This window comes from Rhododendron vialii, chromosome 6a (genome assembly GCF_030253575.1).
Source record: "Rhododendron vialii isolate Sample 1 chromosome 6a, ASM3025357v1".
Classification (NCBI taxonomy): domain Eukaryota; kingdom Viridiplantae; phylum Streptophyta; class Magnoliopsida; order Ericales; family Ericaceae; genus Rhododendron; species Rhododendron vialii.
This window is the reverse complement of record NC_080562.1, coordinates 10,214,118-10,230,468: the sequence shown is the minus strand read 5'-3', so window position 1 is coordinate 10,230,468 and position 16,351 is coordinate 10,214,118. Positions and strand designations below refer to the sequence as shown.

The 16,351-nt window shown below is 36.8% G+C and overlaps 1 long non-coding RNA gene across 1 annotated transcript; it reads left to right on the top strand.

Annotated features, from left to right (window-relative positions):
- Positions 1 to 13,017: 13,017 nt before the first annotated feature.
- Positions 13,018 to 15,970, top strand: LOC131331354 (uncharacterized). Its single transcript, XR_009201367.1, has 3 exons — positions 13,018 to 13,147; positions 13,697 to 13,770; positions 15,725 to 15,970. It is a non-coding gene; the product is annotated as an uncharacterized LOC131331354 (long non-coding RNA).
- Positions 15,971 to 16,351: the final 381 nt, after the last annotated feature.

Below are 16,351 nucleotides of genomic sequence, written 5' to 3'. Positions count from 1 at the left end.
ACATCCATACACATAAGTGTGTGGGCCCCACACATACTGTAGTGTGTAGTGTGTGTGGAGCCCACATATTTACGTGTGTGGGTGTGTATATTGGTATGTATGTGGGTGTGGAGGTAGCACAACTCCTTATCAGGTACCCAATTGTCTAATTCTGAGTTAAAGTTTCGTTGTCAACTTATTATTAAATTATAAAATATAAAAAAACATACAAGTCAAAATTAAAGTTGCATTATAATTTTAGAGTTGCATTATAATTTTAGTTTGAATTACATCAAAATGTAATCCGGGTGGGCGGTTGTCCAGAGTTTTTTTTTTATTGCCTCATAGTGAGGGTCACCCAAGCCCAATGCCTTGTGGGACTTATCATGGGTTGGCTCTGACGAGGTACTAATTATTTTATTATGGAGAAAGAGATTTTATTTTATTTTTATCCCCATGGAGAAAGAGATGATGGGGTTGTGGGGGGGGGGGGGCGGCGGGCGCTGGGTGGGTGCCTGTTGACTGGCTTTCAAATTTGGAAGTATATTTACACTTTGTGATGGATTAGTTCCATTTGGTTTTTTTTTCCCCTAATTTACAATGATTATTGGCGGTGGTGGGTGGACGAGCACTAGCCGGCACTCCCAACTTTTGTATATACGACCACAGGGGTCAGTTTCAATGATCCAGTATGCTCCTGTTTTTTTTTTTTTTTATTTGCGGGTTAAACCATTTTGAAATTGGCTTATCTACTCCAAAATGGTGTTTACCCCGGCGGTATTCATGTGGCCATTTTTACACGAGGTAGAGATTGTGGTGGAGGTCGTGGAGACCGTGGTGGAGGTCGTGGAGACCATGGTGGTCAAGGTGGATGTCGGGGTGGGGTGGTGGTGGTGGTGGTAGTGGATATGAAGGTCGTGGTGGCGGAGGAGATTTAAGAGGAGGGGTATGTTGGTAAGTTTTGGAGAATTTTTAGGTTATGTGGGGTAAATTGTGTTTGTAAAAATGGGTGATAGGTTGTATTAAGAAATTGGGTTGTGTGGAGTAAATATGTGCTGCGAATAGCAATCCCCTAGAGTTTTGTATAAAAAAAAATTCTATATGTTTTTGTCATTACTGAACTCAAATCATGTAACCACCCCTGCAGATTTGCATGTTGCGCACAGTGTTGAATTAGGGTGTTTTTAGACTTTTCTCTGACGACACATGTGACAAGTTGAAAAACCACTTATGTGACAATTTGAAAAACCACTTGCAACAAATGAACTCTTTAAGAGACATTTTTGAAACATTTTATTTACACTAAATTTGACCTCTCTCCATGATTTCGAATGAAAATAAAATATTTTTTGAGGAATGCGAGTTAAAAAGATACTAAGTGATAGAAAGATACATGAATGAGTAGTTTATTATTACTATTTTCCCGTCCCTAAATAAGTGTTCGACACGCAAATTTAGACCTTAAAAAAGATTATGTTTTTCGTTGAAAAATCTATTTTTTTCAGAATATAATGGAACTCATTGCTATCTATTCATTTATGAAAAAAAATTAATTTTTTTAACGAAATAAATACATCTTTTTAAAGATCTAGATTTGTGCACCGAACACTTATTTAGGAACGGAGGGAGAACTATATTAAAAATATTACGTAGATACATATACTCAAAAAAATTATTTAACTAATGTAATTGAAATATTAAGACTCCATCCAGTTGTCGAGAATGCTACGTGGGAAATTGGTTTTCAGAAAAGGGAAATGAGCTGAAGTAAAGAAAATTCTATTTTATTTTTATGTGTGTGCTCTCTTGACAAGAAATTTTGCAAGAAAACAATAATTATTTCCTTTTGGCAAGACCTATTTTGCATGAAAGTGTTTCCCAGTGGAAAAGTTAAAATTGCGAGTTTTACAACTTTCCTGGTAATTAAACAAGAAAGGTTATTTTTCTATCCTTTCTTATCATTTCCGTGCAACTAAAATGGGGCCTAAAATGTATTTGCACAGCGAAATAATTAAAGTTAATTTAATTGGTTATCTTAATCCTTGTTATAAGCAACAACTGCATTTTTTTTTTCCAAAAAGGAGATTTATTTCATTTTATTGTTCTTGTAAGACTATAATTTTTTTTTAAACGGCTTTAATACACTATCAATTAAACACTTGTTTAAGATACAACCTTCAATTACTCTAATGCCCCATTTAGTTACAAGCCTATATTACCTAGAATACGGTTTTTAGAACGAGGTAACAAACAAACACGCCATACCATGGCTTATTAATTGCTCCACAGAATCGATTGGATTTGTTTGTTTGCAATCTTGTCTCACTAGGCAGTTCCGGGGACATCTAAAAAAACATCTCAAATCTCAAACTCATAGTTCCCGATCAAATTTGTTAGATTTGTTATAATGTCTTTTGTAGTACGATTGTGGAACCAAAAACTTGTGTTATTATTTTGGAACTGTAAAACTAAAGGTTATGTAATTATCTTTTGGGAAGCCCATGAAAGGGCTTGTGGAACTTAATTTGGCACTATAGAATATGTTGTTTCTTGAGACTTATGAGAATGAAACTATATGGTTTAATTATATGGAGTTATGATCGATGAAATATCTTTACGGTATAAGAAACTTGTCATTTTTTTTTTTTTTTTGGTGAAAATATCATCGTCATGTTGTTATTTTTTTTTAGATAAGCTATTTCAGGATTTTAAAGAAAGAAAAGTCTTTTATTCGGTTAACTCTTTCAATGATTGACGAGGACTTGACTTTCAACGCAATATTTGTGCATTGGTGACACGTGTTAGGATTAAATATTGGGGTGTTACACCTAATGTGATATGTTTCTTTGATGTCACATGTATCAAATTTTTCAAACGACTTGGAGGGTTAAAAAAAAAATATTTAATGTTGACATTCTTCAACATGATTTGAAGTAGGGGTGACAAATTGAACTCAAACCCATCCACTAGAAAATGAACCGAAGCTAACCCATTTATTAGTTGAGTTAGAATAGGCCTAATGCATCTAACCTATTTATGAATTGGATTAGTCAACTTAAATGACCCAATAGGCCATAGACATGACTCACGGAAGGAGGAAAGAATCACCACAGAATCTACTTCTCTCTCGTAGTGTATATTGACCCCCTCTCATTTTTTTATTTTATTTTATAATCTACTTCTCTTTCAATCTGTGTATCGACCCCCTCTCACTTCTTCTTTTTTTTTTTTAATCAGTTTTAGTGATTTAGTCATTTTTGTTTCTGTTCCTATTTCTTCTCCTGCTCCATCTACTTCCCCCTTACCTTTACTTCATGTACCTATGTTTCCCTCTCAATCTTCTCCTATACCGGTTACTATTTATGTTCCCATTACTTCTCCTTCTGTAGTGTCTCAATCTTCTCCTTCTGTTCCCACTTCTTCAGTTTCAAATCCTATCGTTTCACCTTCTGCAGTTTTTGAGCCTGTTCAGCAACTGGACATGAGACTACCAACTCCTACAATGCTACCTTTACAGTCTGCTCCTCCTGGTCATTCTATGAATACCAGATCTAAAAATGGTATCTTTAAGCCCAAGCATCAATTAAGTTTGAATGTTTTTGCTCCTTCTGGTCAACCTGCAGCTGAACCTACTTCCTTTTATGAGGCAATCAAATATCCAGTTTGGCAGCAAGCTATGGCTGAAGAGTTTGGTGCCTTGGTTAAGCAGGGTACATGGTCTCTTGTCCCACCTCCTTCTAATGCTAACATCATTGGTTGCCAATGGATTTTTAAGATTAAGAAGCACTCTGATGGTTCAATAGCTCGATATAAGGCCAGATTAGTGGCAAATGGCAATCAACAGTTTGAGGGTCTTGATTTCACAGAAACCTTTAGTCCTGTCATCAAACAACCAACCATTCGTGTGGTGTTGTCTTTGGCTCTACATCATAACTGGTCCATACGTCAGTTAGATGTTTCAAATGCATTTTTACATGGTGTAATTGAGGAAGAAGTCTTTATGAGACAACCACAGGGTTATAAGGATGTCAGTAATCCTCATTTTGTTTGTAAACTTAAGAAGGCTTTATATGGATTACGACAGGCCCCTCGAGCATGGTTCTCAATGTTTTCAAGTTTTCTCCTTCAATAGGGCTTTAATAATAGCACAGCGGATACATCATTGTTTGTTCATACATCTACTTCTGATATTACCTTGGTTCTTGTGTATGTGGATGACATCTTGATTACTGGAAATAATGATGTTTTCATTTCCAAGCTTATTGATCTGTTGAGTACACGGTTTGTTATGAAAGACCTCGGCCAACTTAGTTACTTTCTGGGTATTGAGATACACCGTCATGGAAAAAATTTGATCCTTTCTCAGTCCAAGTATGCATCAGATCTTCTTGTTAAGGCTGGCATGCAGGATTGCAAACCAAGTTTGTCTCCTACATCAGCTTAACCTCTTCTCCTTGATCCAGATTTACCATTTCCAGATCAGTCTTGGTTCAGAACCATTGTAGGATCATTACAGTATCCTACACTTACTAGACCAGAAATCTCTCTCTCTGTTGATCTGGCCTGTCAGCACATGCATGCACCAAAGCAGAGCCATTTCATTGCGGTTAAACGGATTCTATGGTATATCAAGGGCAGTCTTTACCAAGGATTATACTACACTCCAGGGCCTTTACATCTCACTGCCTATTCGGATGCCGACTGGGCTGGGGACAGTGTAGATAGGCGGTCCAGATCTGGTTATTGTCTGTTTTTGGGCTCCAACTTAATTTCCTGGAGTGCTAAGAAGCAACCTACAGTTGCTAGATCATCAACAGAGGCCGAATACTGAGCATTGGCTCAAGCAGCAGCTGACATAACATGGGTACATCAATTACTTATTGATTTGAAAGTTCCTACTTCTACTCCTCATTTGCTATGGTGTGATAACCAGTCAGCGATAGCTTTAGCTGCCAATCCTTTATTTCATGCACGCACTAAACATGTGGAGGTTGATTACCATTTCATTCGTGAGAAGGTTCTCAGTAAACTAATCTCTGTTCATCACATTGGTTCCTCTGCTCAAGTAGCTGATATTTTTACCAAGACTTTGACTGTGGATAGATTTCATCTTTTAAAATCCAAACTCATGGTGGTTTCCACCCCCATGAGTTTGCAGGGGAGTGTTAGCCAAAGTCACTAAAGAGGATGCCAGCTCAGCATAGCATAACTGTTTCTTGTTAATTGATTAGTTAGTGAGGAATTAGTTAGTGAGGAATCTTGATTAGTTAGAGTGCGTGGGGTTTTCCTCAATTCTGTTTAGTGAGGTAAGGGCGGTTAGCATATAAGCCTGCTTGTAATCTTCAGATTCAATCAATCAAGCAAAAAGGAAAGCTTCGACATTTCTCTCTCTACATTCTTTCTTAGGTGTTACATCAGTTTCTAGCTTTTCTATATGGTATCAAAGCCCAAACTGGATATTTGATTGCCTCATAAAAGGAAGTAGGTTTTTTCTTTTTTCATCAGGAGACACACAACCCCCCGCCCTCTCTTCCAAAAATATCACAAACCGCCCAAATTGGAAACTCCTCAATTAAACTGATCCTGCTCAAATTAATTTCGCTAAAAATATTCCCACTGTCTCTCTATCTCATATTCAAAAAACTAATACTCTCTCTGTCCCATAATGTTTATCCTGTCCGCAAAATGAGAACGTAAAAATAATTTGCAAGAAAAATTTTGGCAATCAGAATCTAGTGACTCTAGTGTGGCAGTTGGAATTGACGATTTTGGTGTGTATTCGAAAGATTCAACTAAACAAGATTATAGATTAATTATTACTTGTCAAAAAATAAAGATTATAGCTTAATTTGATCATATTTTAGACCAATTTTGTTGTGGATGAAATGTCTTGGATTTGGATGATTTGTTGTGGTGATGAATGACCAGTAACACCATATTGGAATTTTAGTCATTTTAATGTACATGGGTAATATGGTCATTTCAGAGTACATGGGTATTCTAGTCATTTTAATGTACATGGGTAATATGGTCATTCTAGTGTACATGTGTATTTTAGTCATTTTAATTTATATGTAATTGGGTTAATGGGCGGATCGGTTTAATTTTAAATAAATGGGTCGGGTTAGGTATGGGTAACTGAACTCATAAATAATTGGGTTCTAAATGGGTTATGATCCATTAAAGACCCAACTCAAATACAACTTACCCAATTTGATCCAAACCCGCCCATTTGACACCCCTAATTCGAAGGAAGCCACGTTTGGTGGCATGAAACAGAGATTGAAAACCACCAATATAGGCATGAGTTGCTTAAAAATGGGAAGACAAGAGTCAGCATATTCACTAACACATAAACCCAAGTCCATCATCAAACCTACCCACTACCAAAGTAGGAGTACCAGAGAGTGCTCGTGAATACACCCCACAATTTGGCGGGAGTGGGATGTAAATGGGCAACCACTGTCGATATCGGTAAGGGTTGTTTCAGAATTTATAGGACGTCTTACAAATTTTTAAACTCCCTACAAAAAACAGCCCTTACAGATATTGGATTGTGCTAACCTTTTTTTCAGAAACCCATAAAAAATATTTTAAGAATAACTTGCGGTTTGAATCATCTTCGTAGGATCCGTAATGGGCACCACAAAAATCAAAAGAATTATTAATTTCTTGCCCGTTTAATGGGTACCAAACATAGTTTAAAATGATGGAATTTCTTGTACCTAACCGTTGACGCTATTTGGGGACAACATAGTTTCGAGGTCAACAGGGTCCCCATCCCATCGGCAACCACCACTTGTGGTGTAGGTTGGCTTTCAATACTACCCATGACCACTTCTCTTTCCATATAGATTGGTTCAAACGAGCCTGATAGGGGAGAAAGGATTTTCGGGGGAAACAGAGGAATAAACGGAGAGAAAAAGTTCTTTTCCGACCTCCCAATATTATTGTTGTTCTGTAAAAAAAAGTGAATTGATTTTTACACTCTTTTTTTTGGATTTTTTTTTACTAAAAGATAAAAAAAAGAAGAAAAAGAGTGTGGATATAAAAAAAAAAGGAATGTAGAAATCAATTCCCAAAAAAAAAAAAACCTTATTAAGTACTCCTAAAAAAAATTTAGAGAGTCCATACTGGTTTCAATTAATCATCTCTTCCTATCGTTGTGTAGTGTTTGGGAGATATGAGCATAATACATTCTGTAGGCCTTTTATGTTGAGCAAAATGAGAAAAGTTAAAAATTAGAAGTTAAAATGCTCGGATATCAACTTCTTTTCTCTAACATCAAAAATGGAAAATGAATTCTGGTGGGATGCATTTTGCCTATGGATATCCAATGTAGAGACCCGTATTTAATTTTGATAATTTAAATGTTTAATAAATGCTTGAATTGCAAATCATGCGAATAGTAATGTGGAGAATGTATTTGGAGTTAATGTGATAGGATTGAGAGTTTAGGGTGCAAGTGTAATAAGTATGTGTGCGAGTATATATATGTAGGGGGTGTATGTAGAGAAACAAATTCTCTTTTTTTTTCTCTCTCTCTAATCTCTCTCTCTCTCTCTCGATCGATCGATCGATCGAGCTCAATACACCTCAAACCCCTATAGATCTACCTCCCCTTCGACCGTTAATCGCAATATTGAGGTTGAAATTTGTTGGTTCAAGCTTGGAGAGGTGCTCTTGGTTGGTTTCAGGTCTTGAAGAGCTAGGGCTAGCTTGGAACGCTTGGATTAGGCTTTAATCTTCGAGGTAGGAATTTCTCACTTCTATGATGTGTTTATGTGTTGATTTGGTGCTTAAATTCGTGCTTGATCGTCCCGTTCATACCTTAGTGTGCTCTGTCAAAATCTAAAAAATCACTGCTCGAAAGCTGTTAGTACCAATACCTTGGTTGTGGAGGTATCGGTACCCTTGCGTCTGAAATTTTGGTAAGCCCTTTGGTATTGATACTATGGTTGTGGAGGTATCAATACCCAAGGCCTTAAGGTAGATTCTTTCTGTAACTTTGGATGAGTATAACTTTATCGTTTGGAACTCATTTGGGGTATATTATATGTCAAAATTAATGTACGGAAAGCCTACTTTCTAACGGTGGTGGTCTCATAGCCTAATTCTAAACCGATAAGATGAGGTAGCCAGAATAAGATAGACACATTTGTATATGCTGGGTATCCCTTTTCCGTAGAACCGTTTGAGTGAGACACGGGTGTTCTTAGGCTTTTGACATGCCTAATGTGAAATGTTTCTTTGATGTACAATTTATTTTAAGCTCTTTAAATCAAACACCCAAAGTATTCCCTTCTAAACATGTATCGCCATCCTTTTGGAAAGGGGGTATGGGTACCTTTTCCCCTTGTTTCCACAATAGTCACGATCTAAGCATTATTTGTCCATTCATCTTGCCATAGTTAAATATCCCTCTAAGTTAAAGTGTAATCATAATCACAGATTAAAGTGTTAGGGGAACCACCACTGTAATATGATCTGAAAGAGAGGTCATGTTTAGCATGAAGCAAACTTAAAATGAAATCAATAATCACAAAGAGCATGCCTAGCACGTTCCAATATTGAAGCATACTAAAAAGATCAGTTATACAACTACCATACCAAAGTAATAATATCACATGCCAAGTATAAACTTCGACAGGTAATTGGTTCATGCCGTGCTCCCTCATTGAAGTAAAGTATTGGAAGCTATGTAAGATAATTGCTAAAATCGCTCATCTCTCCCCTAAATTCGCCGGATGTACTCCATTCCCCTGTCGTCGATGTGTCATCTCTGCAATCAGAACACCAAAACTTACATAAGGAAGATGCATCAATCAAGTTCAACATAGATCGGATGGATAGCGAGCAAACGATTTTATTTCTAGTTAAACATTGTTTGGCCTGGAAGGTAACAAATATTATAGTTTCCCCTTAATGCCAATCTACTTTTCCATGTGAGGGCATCATTAATTCTTGGACAGGCTCCAAACGCAAGTAAACAGAAGTATATCGCATGCTTATATAAAGTATAACAGGCCTTAGCCAAGGCTGTGGGACGTCATCAAGAAACCTTCTTCACCTTAAAAAGTGTTCACTATAATTATTGGAGTTGAGTTTGTCTCGTGTATCCAAGGATCTTAGTTAGGCCAAGTTAATAATACATAGCATTATATGTAGCCTTTATTATGACTAGAATAGTATTAGTAGCTAAAGAGTTAAAATTTATTATTTTAGGTAAACTTGGGGCATTTGAAGTCCAAGTCATATTGTCATAGTTGGTCTTCACAAGTTTTAAGTTTTCGAATATGTCTAGTTCCTAAAATATAGTCATAGGAGTCGGAGTATACAGGATGGTAACATAAAGAATGCAGTTCAATTTTCTGCACTTTATCCCTAGACCATATTAAACAACTCTCAAGTAGAGTATCTTAACCCTTTGTCCCTACTTGAATATTCACAATGGCCAGACCGGCCACCAAGCAACCGTAAGCCTTATATCTCTATTCTGCTAGTTCTTCAAATGAAAAAAGTTATACTCGAATGCTCACCAAGCATCCGGTTACTTTTCACTAGGCTATACAAGTGTCTATACGTTGTAATATTTCATTAAAAGAATTGCTAACAAATGGTAGTGCACATAAAACATACGAACAAGGATCTTTCATATCCCTGCTAATTAAGCAAACGACACAATCCAATGAGGTTAAGCGAGAAGGAAGGAATACAAATATAAGAGCAGTTAAAAGACATAGGAAGAACAAGATCAGTTTTACAAGCCCCTTGTGCATATAACAAGAAAACGACCATGCAATTGTGAGGAAACAGGTGTTTGTAGGTCTATGATGTCTATAAAAGCTTTACATGTAAGAGATCCCACAAATAGAGGAGGGACATCTTTATCCGGTGGTGATTTTTGGTGGGAGACTCAGTGGTTATTTGACCTTTTGATTAGATGATTCTCCATTTTGGATTTTTAACAGTTTTTTTTTTTTTTTTTTGTTGGGGGGGGGGGGGGGGGGGGGGGTGAAATAAAAAAAAATTTAAACTTCTTTTGTTAGGAATTTTTTCTGAAGACGTAATGGTTTTGGATCCCCAAATTCTTTGTTTTTAAGAATTCTCCTGAATGCTTAAATTGTGGTTTACAAGATAATGTTCCAGTTTCATCCTCCTCAATGAACGCTTGTTTGACACAAACTTTTCTCTGAATAAGCTAGCATAACAATAGCAATAGGGATCTCTTATATGTTAAGCTTTTGTAGATATCATAGATCTACAAACACCTATTTCCTCACAATTGCATGGTCGTTTTCTTGTTCTATGCACAAGGGGCTTTTATAGGATGCTGATAAGGGGCTTTAAAACTAATCTTGTTCTTCCTATGTCTTTTAACTGCTCTTGTATTTTTATTCCTTCCTTCTCACTTAACCTCATTGGATTGTGTCGTTTGCTTAATTAGCATAGTTGTATGAAAGATCCTTGTTCGTATGTTTTATGTGCACTACCATTTGTTAGCAATTCTTTTAACGGAATATTACAACATATAGACACTATGGACTTGTTCGTTTGGGGATTTTAAAACCCCTGTGCACAGTCCTCAATACAATTTCTTTATCTATCTTTCATGAGTACTATTCACAATGGCCAAACTAGCCACCAAATAGCCGTAAGCCCTGTTCTCCAAGTTCCTCTAATGAAAAAAGTTATACTCATATGCTCACCAAGCATCTGGTTACTTTTGGGTTATGTGCCCTTTATTCAAGCAGGTATAAAGGGTTTAGATACTTTGCTTGAGGATCGTTTAACATGGTCTAGGAATAAAGTGCAAAAAATTGTAGTGCATTCTTTATGGTATCATCATGTTTATTGTCCGATGATTCTCCGACTCCTACGAATATATTTTAAGGGGTGAAGACCAACTATGACTTGGACTTCAAATCTTGCCCCAAGTTTATCGTAAATAATAAATTTCAACTCTTTGGCTACTAATACTATTCTAGTCATAATAAAGGGCTACAATTAAGATCCTTGGATACACGACATAACTCAACTCCAATAATTACACTAAACACTCTTTAAGATGAAAAGGATTTTTTGATGAGGTCCCACAGCCTTGGCTAAAAGGCTTCCAAAGTCTGTTATACTCTATATAAGCATGCAATATGTGTTTACTCGCGTTTGGAGCCTGTCCAAGAATGATGCCATCACATGGAAAAGCAGATTGTCATTAAGGGGAAACTAAAATATTTGTTACCTTCCCGGCCAAACAATTTTTAACTGGAAGTAAAATCGTTCGTTAGTTATCCATCTGATCTGTGTTGATCAACTTGACTCCTTATGTATGTTTTGGTGTTTTGATTGCAGAGATGACACATCTACCGCAGGGGAAGAGAGCAAAATTTGGGGGAGAGAGGAGCGGTTTTAGCAATTATCTTATATAGCTTCCATTACTTAAATGAGGAAGTAGGGCATGAACCAATTACCCGTCAAAGGTTATAATTGGCATGTGATATTATTACTTTGGTAGAGTAGTTGTATAATTGTTCTTTTAGTATGCTTCAATGTGAGAACGTGCTAAGTATGTTCTTTGTGATTACTGATTTCATTTTAAGCTTGCTTTATGTTAAATATGGCCTCTCTTTCAGATCATATTACAGTGGTGGTTCCCTTAACACTTTAATCTGATCTGTGATTATGATTATTCATTAGGTTACACTTTAACTTAGAGGGATATTTAACTATGGAGAGACGAATGGTGCTTAGATCGTGACTATTGTGGAAACAGGGGGAAAAGGTACCCATACCCCCTTTTCCAAAGGGATGGCAATACATGTTTTGAAGGGAAAACTTTGGGTGTTTGATTTAAGCTTAAAATAAACTATATATCAGCAAAATCTTGTTTGGCTAAATTTGTGGGGACATTTTACAATGACTTGTGTATTTCTCACGACTTTACCTATCAAACTGATCATTCTCCCTCTGGACCCTCTCGCCTCACAATGCTTTTGACATGCATGATTTCCCTATTGCTATTGTTTTGTTAGCTTATACTTGGGTTATGCTTTTGACATGCTTAATGTGAAATGTTTCTTTGATGTCAAATGTATCAAATTTTCCAAACAACTTGGTGGGATAAAAAAAAAATTAATGAAGACCAATGCTCTTCAAAATGATCCGAAGGAAGCCACATTTGGATTTTTGGGATTTTTTTTTTCGCATTTGTTAGTTTTGCGCCTAATTTTTGTTGATTGAATCAGAAAAGTAAAATAATATACTGTAGCTTTTACCAAAACATTTTTAAAAATATCTAAGATAAAACCCAACAAGCACAATATGCAAGAGCATTCCCAAGGATGGTAGTAAAATTCTGGACATACTATCAACGGGAAGTCACGTTGCAAACACAACAATCTACAACAACATTATGCACAATATGTCAATGTGGCATTGATAGACATCAATCCAGCAGTGCCCACATTTGCATGAGCGAATCCCATGGGTTCATAAAATATGCTGAATATTTTATATTATGAAAATATGCAATATGATTTTTCTTTAGTATAACTTGAACTGGATCAAGAGCACGAAGTCGAAATGAATAAGATCTACTATAAAATCCTGACTTCTAAAATTCTAGTCACGTGACCCGAATAGAAACTCGACACTCTAATTTAATTCTAATAGTAAGTTGGGCTATGCGAAGTGTATCGTTATCCGAGTGAATGTGTGATTTCTGATTTAATTTTGTAAATACTAGGGGACAATTGAGTTACATTTGTTACATGGTACGAGTTACCCGAAGTCGAGATTTTTCCTTAAAAATCAGACACCACCACGATAGTCCTCATATTTTAATTAGTCTATGTTGAATTTTTGAGAATTTTCGCAGACTGGAATTTGGACGCGATCGGACAGAAGTCGTGACAATTTGATGCACAATGCCATGTGTCTCATGTGATTCAAATGGAATGACACATGGGTGGTTATTCAGCACAAGCTTCTAATTTGTGATAACTATAATATATTCTAGGGTATTTATGGGAACTAAAGACAAAAAAAAGGGAAAACAGAAAGAGAAAGAAGCAGCAGCAGCACAACTCCTGTTCATCCAACCTCTCACGCTGACTGCCGACTGTCTTTCCGTTCATATTTCATCAGAATCTCTCTCCTCTTTCTCACGGTAAACTTCATTTCTCAGTCCCTAGTTTACATAAGAGTAGGGGAAAAAAATGTATCTGTAGTGTAACCCATAACCATTTGCGTCTCAAAATTAGAATTATTATTTTTGGAACAGGGACTTGTCGCTGGGGTTCGGACTAACAACGAATTAAACCCCAAATGAGAGTCCTAGAAACTTGAATTGAACTTCCCGGCTGCTTACTGGAGTAGCACCTGCGAACTCCCGAACCAAACCCAGTGATCTGATTGTTCAATTTGGGTCTTGAAATATCTATACTATTAGCCTCTGAGTTGTGGACAAAGATGTAGTGTAGCCAATTGGAATTCTACGATCGCCCAACTCCTCAAATTGTGTTTGTTTAGTCCCCTAACCTTCATAAACTTCTTTTGCCGATATGGTGATTGTGGTTAACCCTCAATTGAGGTCCTAAAAGGTCATACTCCGACCTCACAAGCTAGTATTGTTACGGGTCCTCCAAGGGTGTACTAATTTAGACAAATTACTGAGCAATATTTATGGGTTAGTGATAATCAGTGCATTTCTACTTAGGTACCAGTTCAATGGAGTAGGTACCAGTTCAATAAAGTATCTTGCATACGTGATGAATTAAGCACTTCTTAAAGGTGAGTCGCACATACCTTAGTTACATGTATTTTCTGAAATTTTGGAATGAGATGCCATTGCTTGATTTTGCTGGAAAATATGGAATTTGAACTTCCTATTTGGTTTAATTGATGTTAATGCATGCGATGACTAGTTTATAAATCTTTTGAGTTTTAGTTAAATTAGACCATGGCAATATGTTTTGGAAGCTTGAATTTACTAGTTGCTAGTACATGCTCGTGATAATATGATTCATTCGAACGGTGTCCCGAGCGCTAGGGGATGGGTAAAGATACTAGTGGCGTGAAGTAATAAGGTAGGAGATGCAGCCAGGCATCACCGGGTAATGATGTCTTACCACTCTTCAATGGGGCCACTCCCCAATCGATTGGCAAAAATACCGTTGAATGCTATTGATAAGCACCCAGTATTGCAATATAGGGTGCGCTAGGTCTCTAGTTTAGTCTAAATTCATTGCTAATTTTGTTATCTTTAAACTGCTTTTGCTCGTAGAGTTTGTTAACCCTGTTTTGTAGGAAAATCACCTAACAGTGAGGCTTTAAAGCATAAAGCGTAACCAAGGCATGTCGAATGCCGAAGGTGACCCGACGCCAAGGCAAGGCAAAGAAGGCCAAGGCAAGGCAAAAAAGACCAAAAGCAAGGCAAAGAAGACCAAAAGTAAGGCAAAGCTCAGCGGCTAGAGTTAAGGCATTCGGCATCGATGGGAGAAGCCACATTACATCGATGCCAAAGCAACTAGTGAAATCTGGCCTAAGCTGCTCAGCATCGATGGAAGAAAATACATTACATCGATGCCGAGGCCTTTAGCACAGCATCCTAAGCCTTTCTCCATCGATGCAGAGGGCTTTAGGAGGGTGATTTCAAAGCATCTCCTGAAGAATATTGGAGCGCGTACCTGGAAGAGTAGAATAGATTTTTCTTACATCATTGTAGATCTAGATCTAGATTTGTTTTTGTTCTTGAATGTTTTCAAATTTTCAGTCTTGAATATTTATTTTCTGTCTTAATTAGTTAGATTTTAATATTTTCTGTCTTAATATTTTCTTCTAGTGTTGTTAATTCAATTATGTTAAGTAGATTTTCGCTTGCTCCTATCTCAATAGATATGTGTGAGTAGTTTACCAAGGTTAGGTCATGGGGTGATTAGCACCTCATGGCTCAAGTAGAATTGCGTTTTTCACCATAAAATTTAAACCTTTGGTTCGGGAATCGATGTGGGGTTCGGGTTTATTTATCAAATCGCTAAGGTGTTAATCTCCTTGATCATGTGTAGGTAGGAGCATCGCCTACCTACCACACATGATACTTAGAGCTCTGACGCACGAGGTATTTGCTAAATAAATTCTAGAGCCAACTTGGTAATCGAACCATTCTATTTTCCAGTTTGGGAATCTTGACTGTGTATCTTGAACCGCGTAATCAGGTGAGAAATGCAGTTTAACTTGAGTCGTGAGTGTTTGTAATTCATAGACCTAACCTGTCTTTTATCTTAGTTTATTAGCTTTTCAATTTAGCCCATTTTCATTTCCACTACACATGTAAAACCAAGTTGGCTGTCTAAAAGCCGAAAACCCTTACTTGCATCTACAAATCCAGCAAAGCCGTATTAATTATTCCCTTGGGTACGATCCCGGACTTTCGGATTATCATGCTTCAACTGACATATTAGGCCCTACGCTTGGGGTATTATTCCATTACATCGGAGCAAACGAAGCAGCTATTATCGCTTAAAAGTGCAAAAGTGGAAAGAGAAATGAAATGAACAGGGTCCATCTCTTGGACCGAAGAAATGAGCTTACGGACAAAATTGCATGTACTGGATGGTCAATGAATATTTGAAATGTTGCTTTGAATTGTTTTATAATGTGGGGTATTTCCATGGTCAAACTTGTAACTTTGGTATACGTTTCTCACCCCAGCTTCGGCTTATGAAAACCTTTTCCAATTTTTCAGGTTAAGGTAGATAGCAAGTTGTGGGTTGAATGGGGTGCTAGAATAACCATGGTGAATCATGTGTAGCCTAATGGTTTGTAATTATTATACTTGTATACCTAGAAGCTCTGGGATTATGTTATTTATTCTACGCTTTTGCATACTTTGCTTATATAGGTTATAATGATAATGATATGCGAGAAATCCCTAAACTAGAATATGTGCAGGCCTTCGGCGGCTTAACACCCGCTTGGGCGGTCATGACTTCCTAGGTAGTTTTTGGGTCATGACATCTACTTAAATTTGTGAATAATAAGATAGTATAGTTCAACAAATACAATAATTCAGGCCCAATAAATTTTTAACGAGTATAAAAAACTTCAGTTTATGTGTTTTTGTCACCATAAAACTCAAATCCTGTTTTCAAAAAATAAAAAATAAAAAACTTAAATCCTGGAGCTGTTCATGCACATTTGCATATTGCGCACAATGTTGAATTGTTGTGTTTTTAGACTTTCCTCTGACAAAACATATGGCATGTTGAAAAACCACTTGCAACAAATGAACTCTTTAAGAGACTTGTGAAACATTTTATTTACACTTAATTTGAGCTCTTATGAGGATTTTGAATGAAAATAAAATATTTGC